The following is a 13,232-nucleotide window of genomic DNA, read 5'->3' as shown; positions in this document are numbered from 1 at the left end:
TAAAGTACCGCCCTTCTACTTTTCTTTAAATACATACTTGTATTATAAATACATACTTGGAAGTCTGTATGATTCTTAGGGGAGCTTCCATTACATATGGTTTTTTAGCATTCTCTAAATAGTCACTTATATCATGTAAATAGAAGTTGAGGCCACTCACCTTCAGATTCTTTAGAAAAATTGAGTTTTTCCTTGACAAATAAGGCAATGTCTCTTTCTTCAAATCTAGGAGGGCTTGACTTAAAGGCAAGCCAGGTCACTTTGGCAGAGGTAGAATGTACAACCATTCCTGGTCTTCCCCCATTTTTCTTGATCTCCTAGGCCCCATATCAGCAAGCTGGAGAACTCTGCCTCTCTCCTGGGAATTTAGGAGATTTCCCGGAGGACTAGCACAGTGGTGATGGTACAGCAGCCCTGCCTCAGGCCCTCTGACTTTGCTTCTGAGGGGGCCACCATTAAATGACATGTTCCCATTTTAATACTTAAAACCAAGAAAGAAACATTCTATCTCTCCCCTTCCTCAATATTGATCTCACAAAAAGTAAAGACTGGGTAAGATTGATTGAGTGATTGATTGATTGATTTTAAAGACATAATCCCTAGTAGGCCCTGTTGCCCAGGGTCTTCTGTGTGTGCCAGAAACCAATGTGCTTTGGCTCAACTGAAAATCAGAGACCAAAGGTTTTCTGATTTGTGTCAGCCAGGTCAATCTGGTTTGTAAGTCTTATCAATTGGAAGTCTAGCAAAATGTTTGGCTCCTATGATTATTGATCTATGTCCCAAATCAGCTTTTTCTTTTTTGAAAAGATTTTATTTATTTATTCATGAGTGACAGAGGGAGAGAGGCAGAGACAGGTAGAAGGAGAAGCAAGCTCACTGTGGAGAGCCCAGTGTGGGACTCAATCCCAGGACCCTGGGATCACACCCCAAGCCGAAGACAGACGCTCAAACACTGAGCCACTCAGGTGCTCCCTGAATCAAGATTCTTTTGCTCTCATCACCCCTGTCTGTCACTAGAGATATGACCCAAGAAATGCCAGTCATAAAAGCATGTATCCAGCAGCATTTTTCTTATTAAGTTAGCAGTGTACAAAACAAATATGGAAGTCAGTGATTTCCTACAGCCCCAAACTGCTTTGTTCTCCCAACAGAAATGCTGCAGCACATTACTCCAAAATGTAGACTAGGACCCTTGGGTATTTTACAACAAGTGAACAATGGCTGGGTCATTTAATTTAAGAAACATAGCTAGCTAAGCCCTCATTTATTTGTGCAAAAAATTCAGTGGGCTTTTATCATGCTTGTACAAGATCCAGTTTTCTGAAGACTCTGTAAATCCATAAATACCCTTTGACATGATGGGCCATTACAGCTCTTAAAGACTCATTGCTGTCTGTTGGATCAAACTTGTACTTCATGTTGAAGCCTGGGAAGAAGATTTATATGTCAACCATTCCAAATCATATCTCTACTTAAAACTCACTATCTTGGGAATGAACTGTAAACTATTTTTGCCTGCTGGTATGAAGCACTATTCCCCGCCAAAGAGTCTTAGAAACATTTCAACTCTCGAGGCTCACATCTGTACACACCTGCAATCAAATATCTTTCCCTTTTCTTCTCCCTGGGGGATGGAACTCAGCTTGGTAGACAAGTCTCATAGTCTCAGACCTACCACTTAACTCAAACTTGACCTGAGTCACATAAATCACTTAATCTTTTAGAAAGAGATGAGTGTTGGAATGAAGAGTCGAATTTCTTACCAAAGGTCATTTATTAAGTTTCTGTTCATGACCAGAAGGAGAAGCAAGGCAGTGCTGCCTCATTAAAAGAATCAGAAGAAACCTTCAAAAAGCCAAGAGTAGTAAGCAATGTCATGTGGGAGAGAAGGTTAAAGAGAATGAAAACTCTGAAAGAATCTTGGGATCCAACTTTTCTCTCACTCCTCACACCCAACAAGGCATTTGGTCTCATTCATTTTACCTCTGTGGTGTCCCCCAAGCCCAGCCCCCAACCCCATTCCTTCTGCAAAAGCCTAGTTCAGGCCATCAGCATCTCTCTTTGGACTCTTGGTTTCTCTGTTTGTCCACATAGCAGAAGGCATTGCTTTGTAACGCAAGGAATGAAATTATGTGGCAAAGAGGGTCTTCCACGATTGGAAGGTGCTTCTTCTACTCTCCTGATCTCCTTACTTCCCACCATTCCCTAAGAACATCTTGCCTCAGTCCTGTCCCTCTGCCTAGAACATCCTCTCACATCTTGCTCTCACTCTTTGAAATTCTAAACTCCCATGAAACCCCTTCCGTCCGCCTAATGAAAATTTATAGCTGCTGCTTCATTCACCATGTCCTCAAAGCACTGTCTTTGTAGAGGTCAATTTTGATCTCTTTCTTGTCTTGTATATATTCATCGGTGTATCTCTGCTTTCCCCTCCGATTATAAGCTCACTGAAGGCAGGGTACATATCACCCAGTATCTAGCATGGGGTCCTACATGTAGATTATGCTTAGTAAACATGCACTGAATAAATGAGTGTACATGGACAGGTAAGTGGACTTGGCAATTGGTCTTTGGAAGAGGAGGAAGAGGAGAGTTAATGGTGTTGACATAGAACTCAGAATCGAAAACAGTAAGGTGAGAAAGGGTGGTGAGCAAATAGAAGTCTTCTGCAAGATATATATAAAAATACAGTATGCACATATAGGGTTTTTATTTATGGAGGTTGTTCTCATGTACTGCTAGCTTATCTCTTCCTATTTCTCTTCTGTCTATAGCCTAAAGAAATTCTCTCCCTTATCGTTCTCCTATCCAGCCCTGTAAAGTTAACTATACACAGCAAGGTCTTTGCTGATCTCAAAGCCGTACAAATCTCAGTAGTTAATAGGATTGGCATCGAAATACTTCTAGAGTCTGGTTTCATTTCTGCTCCATCCAGCATTACTGCAGGCGCATTCTGACATCGTGGCTGTTTTTTCAATCCTTTCTGTCTTCAGAGCATTTTGGAATTATCTCGTAAGTTGATTCAAACCTTATATTTTCATTGCCTTTTCATTTTTACTTTTCTTGTTTTTTTCTCTGCAAATTAACATGCATTTTATTCTGTTCCCTTAAAAAAATTGAATGCCAGAGTCTGATGCCACTTACATTCCCTCAGACTCTTCTGAAGAGATCCCTCCCCTTCCTCAATGTCACTGATTTTCTGTAAGCACAAAACATTTTCATTTGTACCACCTTCATGCACATGTCAGGACACTGCAGATCCTCTACCAGCCTTGGCAACATCTGTGTGATGACAGCCTAGGGTTGTCCTCACTTTGGCTTCCTTTAATAGCCAACCTTTACCCTCAGGACCCATTTCTCCACTTTCCCTGTCTTTATACCAGCAGGGACCGTGACAGCTATAACCCATCTCTCCCCGCATCCAACAACTACTGGGTAAGTTGGAACACAGTTTTCATTACTTATTGTCACCAAACCAGCTTCTAGGAAGGCTTCTGAATGACTCTCCCATACTCACCATTTGCCTCTGTTTATCCCAAAGGGTTTCTATTCCTTGGATGAGGCTCCTCGATGGTCGAGAATCCTGCAATCTCAGGTGGAGAGTGGGGCCAAGCTAATTCTATTTCTAATTCGGTCTCATTCTGGGACCTCCTGCATGTCTTTCATGCCCACTGTGCCAGCCTCCCCATCTGTTTTCTCTGATATGCCTTCTGATGCTTTCTGTAATGCCCCACCAAAAGCCTCCTTTCCTTTTCCTCTCCACACCTCTAATTCATTTATCCTTGCCTACAGAGTTATTATTTGGAAGAAGAGCTAAAAATTGTTGAGCTCTTCCTATGAGCCAGGCATTGTCCTTTGCACGGTCTTTGGATTAGTTCCTTTGTTCTTCATTACAGTTTCATGAGGAAAGTACTATATTTTTAGGCCCACTTTATAGAGCAGAGAACTGAGGTTTAAGGGGGGAATCAGCTTGCTGGCCTTCCACAGCTGGAGAACAACAGCAGTAGGGGTTCCCACTGTGCACTCTTGCATTAGTCAGCCTGTGGGAGGGCCTCGTGCAGTAGGCTGGGCGCGCTCATTGATGGCTGGTGCAGCAGTGCGGGATGGAGATGCCCACATCCTGCCTTCCATCAACTAAGTCCTACCCAGCATCCCTGGCAGGGCGCCTAATGGCAGCTGCCATAGAAACGACCTTTCTCTACAAGTGTGCAGGCTACTTGCATCTGGGCGGGGGGCAGAGGTATCTCTACAACCTTGGCTAATTCTGGACTGATCCTTTTCTTTTTTTTTTTGAGAGTGAGAGAGGGTATGAGCAGAGAGGGTGGAGGGCTAGAGGGAGGAGGAGAGAGAGAATCTCAAGCAGGGCTCGATCTCATGACCTTGAGATCATGACCTGAGCCGAAATCAAGAGTCAAACACTTAACGACTGAGCCACCCAGGAGCCCCGTGGACAGGTCCCTTCTTCAGCTAACCCTGTCCTCAGACCAGGTGACCCATCAATAGCAGCAGGCAGCCAGCCCCCGTGGCCCAACTTGCCCTTGGAGAAGCAGCGTTGAAACAAATGTACACACCTCATAACAAGATCCCCCACCTCCACACACTTTCCCTCTTAGCTTCTAGAAACATACAACCATCCATGTCACCCTCCACCCTTGCCTGCAGCTTAACTGTGCTGCTTATCAAGATCCGATGAAAAAATTTGTGTACAGTAAAAATTGAATCCAGACACAGAAGAGATTCCCTGCAAATTCTTCCCTCCCATCTTTCCCAGCCCTTGGCTTAGGCTGCCTCTTTTTCTTTTCTTTCTTTCTTTTTTGTTAATTCATGAGAGACATGGAGAGAGAGAGAGAGAGGCAGAGACACAGGTAGAGAGAGAAACAGGCTCCATGCAGGGAGCCCGACATGGGACTTGATCCCAGGTCTCCAGGATCACCCCCTGGGCTGAAGGCAACGCATAACCGCTGAGCCACCTGGGCTGCCCCAGCCTGCCTTTTTTAAACTTTTTTTTTTTTTAATGATGCACCACTTTCTGCATACGAAATAATAAGCCATATACCAGATTGGTCTTAATTCCAGCTCAGCTATTGAACTTCAAAATTGAGGATGCTTCCTCTCTGTAAACTTCAGTTGCCACCACCAACACCCACCCCCTCTCCCCACCTTGAGGAAGGTAGGAGAAATCTAGATTCTGATTTTTTTCAGGTGTCAATCTGCAATTTTTTAAACCAACTTTCCTCTCAATGTTCTCAGAAGTTCTTGAGATTTCGATAGAACTTTAGAAGCTAGAGTTTTTCTGAATGTCTTAGCGTTTTCCCACCAACTTGATACCATCATTGGCATAGTCTTCCTTACGAGAATTCGGTCCCTAAAATGCTACTACCTGGGGATTTAACACCACTGCCGTATGTTTTCAAGGTGTTATTCTCTCATTGGATGTCCAGCTACCTGGGTGTCCCATATCACCACGTGCCTAGGTGGGGAGGGACAGAGGAGGCTAAGCCTTGATGGTGGAGGCGAAGGGAGTGACCAGGGAAGAGTCCATCTGGGCATTTGAGGGCAGCATGATTGAACCAGATGGCTTTGGGGGATGAAAGGAAATAGCTGGTCTGAGGAAAGGAGGTGGAGGTGAGCCGTGAGGTGAACTCCCAACAAGGCCCTGAGGAGTAGCTTTTTCCCAGAGCTCAGGGTCCTTCCTCTCCTCAACTTGGCTGGGCCTACTGGGCTCCTCCTTTTGGTTCTCTTTCTTCCCCTAGTGATTGCTCCCTGCCTCTCGCTCCTGCTGTGGCTGCACTGAGTCTCACCATCAGCCATGCCAATGGCACCCTTTCGTCCAGGCTGCTGGCTCCAGGGCCCTGGGCATTACTGTGGCCGAAAGCTACTGGCTTTGGAGGTTGTGATTGAATTCCTATTTCATCAAGGAAGGAACAGAGCTTTGTGTGTCTCTAGTGGGCTGGAGCTTGAAATGTGACTCTTGTACTGTGAACTCCTGTGCGTTCACTCCACATTTGAACCATGGGGTCAGGGGCCTGTGTCACCAAGTTGCCCTCTAGCATTGACAGCATGTGCTCCTGTGCCACAGAGGGCTTGCCTTGTACGCCAGCCCTGGAAGCTGATCTGGACACATTGGGTTTTTTTGGGGGGGAGGGGGGGGGGAGGTACAAATGGCAGGGAGCAGAAAGCTCCATGCCAATGCCACCTGGTCCATCCTGGGTCCCGCTCTGTGCTCAGAGGAATGGATGAATGAATGAACGAGCAAATGAGTAAGTGAATGGCTGAGTGAATAAATGAGTGAGTGGTTGCATAATGCTGCCTGGAAACAAAGGCCTGGAAGGCAGCAAAGGATTGCTGGTCTGTAAAACCACACCCCAGTTCCTGCAGCGCTGCCTGCCATCAGGGGAGCCACACTGCCAATGGCAGCTCTCGGACACTCTGGGAGCTGGGACACCGCACAGAAGCTGTTTAAACAGGCAGCACTGCTCAGTGGCCTAGGATAAATATTCATACTTAATACTGGTTCTAGGGTATGAATTTTTAGACTATAATTCTTTAAAATTTATTATAGTTTTAAACTTAATTGGGTGAAAATATTTATTGGTGGGGGAGGGGATGCAATTACCCAATTATGAAAGCTAGAATGAATCCTAGGAGGGACACTAAAACTATCTTTAAGTACTGAGAGGATTTTATTACAGCAACTCTTAAAACAATAATGAATGTTACGTGCTCCTTGGTCCTTTTTTTTTTTTTTTTTTAACAATAGAAAAGGAACACACAATATTCAAACAGAAAGCAGATTTATGTTCGTGGAAGAAGAAATGAGAAAAGGCCCTGTGCCAAAAAATTCTCCTTTTAGACCCTCACCACCTACAATCGTTTTTTCTTTGAACATTAAGAAAAAGGAGGGCGGACAGGGAGGGGAAACTCTAGTGAGGTTACAGACAATGAAATGGAGATGTGGGAACTAGTATTAAAAATATGCTGGCATTTTCCCAAACAGGGAGTGCTGACAAGTATAATCCTATTACTAAAATCACTTCAGCAATGAGATAAATGAAATAAAAACATGATCCCGTCCCACCAGAGTGGCTATTTGTCCACAAAATCTCATTGCGTTGTTTATCAATCTGTCCCCTCAAAAATCGCATGTAGTAGAACACAGTGTTAAGGAGGCTTTTAAAACACATCATTGAGATTACAGCACCTTTTAAAATAAACAGCACTGAATACCAACACAGGTAAAATGTCATTGTGAGATGGGGATCCGATATTCAACGGTGTGCTTTATGGCTTTCCAGTGTGTGATAAAATCTGTTCACCAGATGTACTATTTGTCTCCTGTGTAGCATACTTGAGCATCCTGTAGGCCTGAGGCCCATTTATTTCATGTAATTGCCTTTCCTGTGCACACCTTAGGGCACCCTAATTCTCCATTTTATTTCAGGCACTGTACAGGGTACCATCTGGTAGTTTAAAACTCATCCCATTTTATGGCACTACCACAGCGGCTGTATTCAGCTGTAGTGCGGGCTTTCGGTGGAGACAGACTTCTTACTACCAGCTATTTATTTTTGCCTGAAATAAAGTAGACTTGAACTATCAACATGCAGGATTCACACGTAGATCATCACTGGTCCATACGAGCTTGACAGAGGTTCCCGGGCAACCTGCAGACTCGAAGCAGTTTCGAATTGCTTTGCGCACAGCTGTTAACTTATAGAATTGGGATTCTAAATTCTTAGCCTACTTCTGCACGTAATGATATCTTTTTAGTATCTCATTTGTATTATTTCAGTTCAGATGAGCACAAAAATAAATGTATTCCATCACATCTGGAAAAGTACCGCAGAGAAATCGCTTAATATACAAAGCTGCACACCTCATTACGAGGTTCGTCACTCATTGCAAGCCCAACCTTACCTCTGTCCCTCATCAACACGGCTTTTGTTTCACTGTTGTTTTCATTAAATTGTTAAATCATTTTTCAAGGGAATTTGCAAGATCTTGAAAAGGCGAGTTTGGAAATAATATACTTGGCAGAAGGAAAATAAATCTCAGAACCACGCAGCTTTTCGGCAGCAGGTCCCCGATGAGAGCGCCTTCTCTCAACTTGTGCACAAATTAGATAGGAAGTGACTCTGCTCTCTGTGAGAATTCATCTCCCGCCTCAGACTGGCCCCCCACCGATGCGCCCACACAGCTGGGCAAGCCACTTTAACAAAGGGTCCCTGATATGCAAATAACGCACACCCAGCTGCACATTTCCAAATGAGTCATTGTTCACCTGCTGGCTCCTGCCTCACCAAATCCCTCTTGCTGCATATGTTATGCATTCCCCATCTCCTCTCCCTTCCCTCCCCTGTCCAACAGCGAAGGTCTGTGGCTTCTGGAATGGCAACGAAAAGGCTGCACCAGGAGGGGGCCAGGAGGGGTGGTGGAACGAGGTGAGTGATGAGTTGGCTTACCAGCCACTGCTGCCTCTTGACATGTGTTATCTCGGCGTTGCCTGGGGAGATTACCAGTCCTTGGCCTGAGATACAGAAAGACTTCCAGTGTACAATCTGCTACCTGGCACCAGTGACCTGTGTAAACAAACAAACCAATCAGGAGATGGTGCCATAGCTATAGGCACCTCAGCCCTTCCCTCTTTCTGCTGCTGGTTGACAAGGGCTCAAACACCATTAGGAATGGAGAATGTTTAAGGGGGAAATAGGCTGGCTGGAGACTCTTCCGTGTGGTGTGCGGCACATTCTTTACATGTTTTGCATTCGTGGCAATGACAAATGTAGCTAAATGCACCTGGTTGTAGCTGTCTGTGGTGATCTAAAGCCTGTTTGAATGAAAAGAATAACTCCCTCTGTTATTTATTGTTGGAAGCAGAGTTTACTTTGCTGTCTTGAACCTCAGCAGAAATCAGAAATGCCAGTTTGAGAGCAAACTGATGAGTTCTAGGCAACAGAGCAAAGAGTCATTGGCTGGTGTCTTGTAAATCAGTAAAAGAAGACCAGTGACCAAATAGATTCATATTTATTTTCCTGGAGTCTCCCCCTTCTTTGACTCTCGGGCAATCTCGTTCTATAAAAATGTTAATGCTGGTCTGAATATGAAGGGTAATTTTTTTCCCCCACAGCTCTGTCAAACATATCTTCCCAATAATTAAATGTGCATCCTTGGGCTCTAAGAGCAGCAGTCTTGTTGAACAAAGCAACCGCAAATCCAACTAACCTTTGAAGAATGAGGGTGTCAAAGTATAAGCAGATGTTTTAATTTGCACAATGCTAGGATTTTTTGGATGCCAAATGTTCCTAAAATAGTTATTGTATCTAGACAGAAGAAGAAAGATACCCTCAGAAATAACCTGCAAGCCTCTCCGTCACAGCGACATTGTCTTGTTCAGCAGAAGTGATTTTAGAAGTGTTGTTAGGAAAGCTCTGTGTTAATCAGCATCTAACAAGAGTGTATCATAATTCTAGGATTATTATACATGAGAAGAATAAAAGAAGAGAGTGTGGCAAAATTTTCAAGTATACACACACACACACACACACACACACAGTAAGTTAAATGTGGAATAAGATAAAAGAACTCATGCTATCCCTTGCATATGCATTAAAAGTTTTTCAAATGATTTAGGGGATGTGTGTTATTTTTTTTAAAGAAGGAGGATACATACTTTAGCCATGAAATTATAGCATCATGTTGTCTACCCAGCTGAACTTGCATGGCTTTGGGGTAATGTTAGCACACGTTTTTCACAAGTGGATGTATGTGAGAAAGATTTATATTAGACATAAGGAAAAATGTCCTGACTTTCAGAAGAGTTGTGAGAAGTCCAAATAGTTTACCCAAAAAGGCTGTGGAATTTACCTCCTGGAGACTTTTCGCAGCAGACAGGAGACCCATATGTTTGAGTTTATTTCAGAATAGTTTGAAATGAATCAGAATGGGCTCATCAAGAGTTTCTCGGTTTTTCTCGTTATGTCACATACCTGGGAAACAGGCTGGCATTCGGGCTGCCCTCTGTGGAGCCGGGCCTCTGCCCCGCCTGCCTCTGAATCTGTCTTCTCTCAAGTCCCAGTCATTGCTGCCCAGAAACCCCCTACTGAAAAGGTTAAGCCAGGAGAGCACCTGCCTTGCTGGTGGAGAGGGAGTGGGATGAGGTGGGGGCGAGGAGAGTGTAAATTGGGACACGCCCTATGGTGGACAATTTTTCAAAATCTACCAAAATTAAAAGGACACATTCCTGTGTCCCTGTGGTTACATCTCCAGGACTTTATCTAACACATCTCTTTACACATTTTGAAATGACCTATGAATTACTGATTTATTGCAGCAGTGTTTGTAATAGCAAATCATTGGAAACAACTTCAATATCCATCAAAAGAAGACTGATTAAATGAGTTAAGGCACCTATGTATTACAATAAAGAGGCAGCTCTGGAAAAGGGATTTCTAAATTTCTAATGAAATGAAAAAAAAAAAACAAGGTGGAGAATATCATGTATAATATGCTACTGCTTGTGTTAAGAAGTAGAAAATATGCTTCCCATAGCACAAAAGGTAACTTGTGAATGATTAGACCTTCTGAATTTGCATGTAATATCTATTAAAATTAAATAGGATAAGTGAGTAGGAAAAGAAGAAACCTTTTTTTCACACTGCAATCCTGCAAATAAAGGAGAGGATTCATTCAGTCTGATGTCCAGTTCTCCCTTGGTCCTTGTCAGGAAGCCACCAGTACAAGGTGACTGGCTAGTGGAGCTGTGCTTGCTTGACTCTGGTTTCCTCTTCTCCTTCCTCTAGCTGTAAATTTCAAAGAGAGAACGAGGAAGAAGGAGGTACGGCCTGGTGAAGGAGTCTTAGAGAACGTGTCCTTGTTTCACAGTTTGGTCATGGCATAAATGTAAATTGTGTGGAACTTCCTAGGGTTGCATAGAGGATGAACCTCTGCCCAGATTTATGTGAGATAGCAAGAGGGGTCAATGGCCGAAAGATGACCACCTGCACAGAGGAAATGCAGGGCCATTCTCAGGGCCCTACAGGGCACAAGATGAGCATTCAGCCCAACCATTAGGGAGGTTCCCCCTTATTAAAAGCCTAGCTGACAACTCAGTGACATTAATCTAGGAAAGTCTCATCTAGAACTCTCTGAAAATTATTTGAAAGCACAGTTGTGCAATTGTTTGAAGTATCAAACATTTGTATTTAACACTATTGTTGGACGTGGCAGTTGAGACATGGGAGCTAACAGATGTGGCAAGTGCCTACATTCTATAGACTTTCATGATAAGGGACACGTGTCTTTTGGCATTGAATTATGATGCGGCTTTGTTATAATTTAATCAAGACTCCACCACACCACCCAACAGAGATGGCACCCAAGAAATAGTGGGCAATAGTATTGTCTGCTAAAATGTTTGTTACCCCAGACACTTGGATTCCTTTCCAGAAGGCTCTTCACTGACTCGGAAGAGATCCTAGTGGGGTCATGAGAAAGGCCTTCATCCCTCTGCTGATACAAGGCAGGTAAATTAGAGATATTTTTCAACCCAATTTACAAAGTCAAGACATCAGCTCACAAAAGGCCAGAATGACCATGAAGGCGTCTGCGTAGCCACTTAGATATTATATTCCCCTAACTAAAAATACCCTACTTAAAAGAGAGGAGAGTTCAATTCCAGGCTCCTACTCCTGAGATTTTTATTTAAAGAAGACCCTATCTTTACTCGCAGCTGAGAGGCTGAAGATTAAAAATTAGCCACTGTATAGTAGCTGAGCAGTAACAATTTTTCATAAAGGTTTTTACTACACATTTGGGATTATAATTTCAATATTATGCAAATGCATTTTATGGATCTGTAATACAGAATGTGTACTGGCATTAATGTGCATTAGCGGGCGAGCACAAAAAGGCTCCAAATGAGCCATTTTGGTGTCTGCTTTCAACATGTATTATGAATAATAAGTAAAATGTTCTGGTTTAGAACAAATAATATAAAATCTGAATTTCTCTTGATGTATATCAGTGATACAGCCCTGGGCACCTCCCAAGGAATTCTTCTATTGGACACAATTAAAAACTGGCTCTTAATATATTCCTGCTTATGGCTTCTCTTCTTGAATGGGATATGAAAATAAAATAAATACATTTTAATGTATTCACTTTTTAATGTGAAAAGGGGGTAGTTTCCCTCTGCTGATCAAAATCAGGCATTAACCACATGAGTGAGTTCAAAAAGGGTGTGATCCCTTGTATATCAAGACGGTGGCCCAGGCTCCTTCTATTTTTAGAGGTTCTGAGTATTAAAAATAGAAGAAGCATCTTAATAGGGCTACAGAACTTGGGCCATAATTTCAATTAATAAAATGAACAAATTTCATGTCTTTAACATGAAATATTTCAGACAAGATAATTCTGTTATTCCAAAGATATTGAAGTGATGTACAAATAATACTTCTTCACGGTGTGCTCCAGTCTCCAGTACAGGGACCCAGCTTGAAATTTATCTGATGTGGGTTCCAACTCTATCAGGATGTCTTCTTTGTTATAGATTGGAGAAAATGCTCAAAAACTAATTTGTGGCTCTTCCTTTTTTTTTTTTTAAGATTGATTGATTGATTGATTGATTTATGATAGACTTAGAGAGAGAGAGTGAGAGAGAGAGAGAGAGGCAGAGACACAGGAGGAGGGAGAAGCAGGCTCCACGCCGGGAGCCTGACATGGGACTCGATCCCTGGACTCCAGGAATAGTGCCCTGGGCCAAAGGCAGGCGCCAAACCGCTGAGCCACCCAAGGATCCCCATTTGTGGCTCTTCCTGAATGCAGAGGCCTGAGCCAGATGGGTCTCTTAAAGCCTTAAAAAAAATTGTCTTTCCTTTTTTAAAAAAAAAAACCTTAATATTCTCACATTCTAATTTTACTTGATAGCAAAGAAAACTAGACTAAGTAATATCACAAGTACTGAGGGTGTGGCTGGTTATTTATAAGTAATGTGAAATTTCTCTTTTCATTGGGGAAGTTAGGACCTTGGCATCTACTGATCTTGTTTCTTGCATGTGTATTTAATACCTGCCCCAGTTTTTAGTAGTCTTAGAGGAGGACATGGTTGCACTTGCCAGTGATTACAGGCTTAGGCATTCAACTGAGTCAGAATGATGTAAAAATTTCTCTCTCAAACAGGTGTGCTTAGTGGATATTAAAATGCTACACATTCCGTGATTTTCCTTCAAAATGAT

Source organism: Vulpes vulpes, chromosome 3, assembly GCF_048418805.1.
Source record: "Vulpes vulpes isolate BD-2025 chromosome 3, VulVul3, whole genome shotgun sequence".
NCBI lineage: Eukaryota > Metazoa > Chordata > Mammalia > Carnivora > Canidae > Vulpes > Vulpes vulpes.
Note: the sequence above shows the minus strand (reverse complement) of the source record.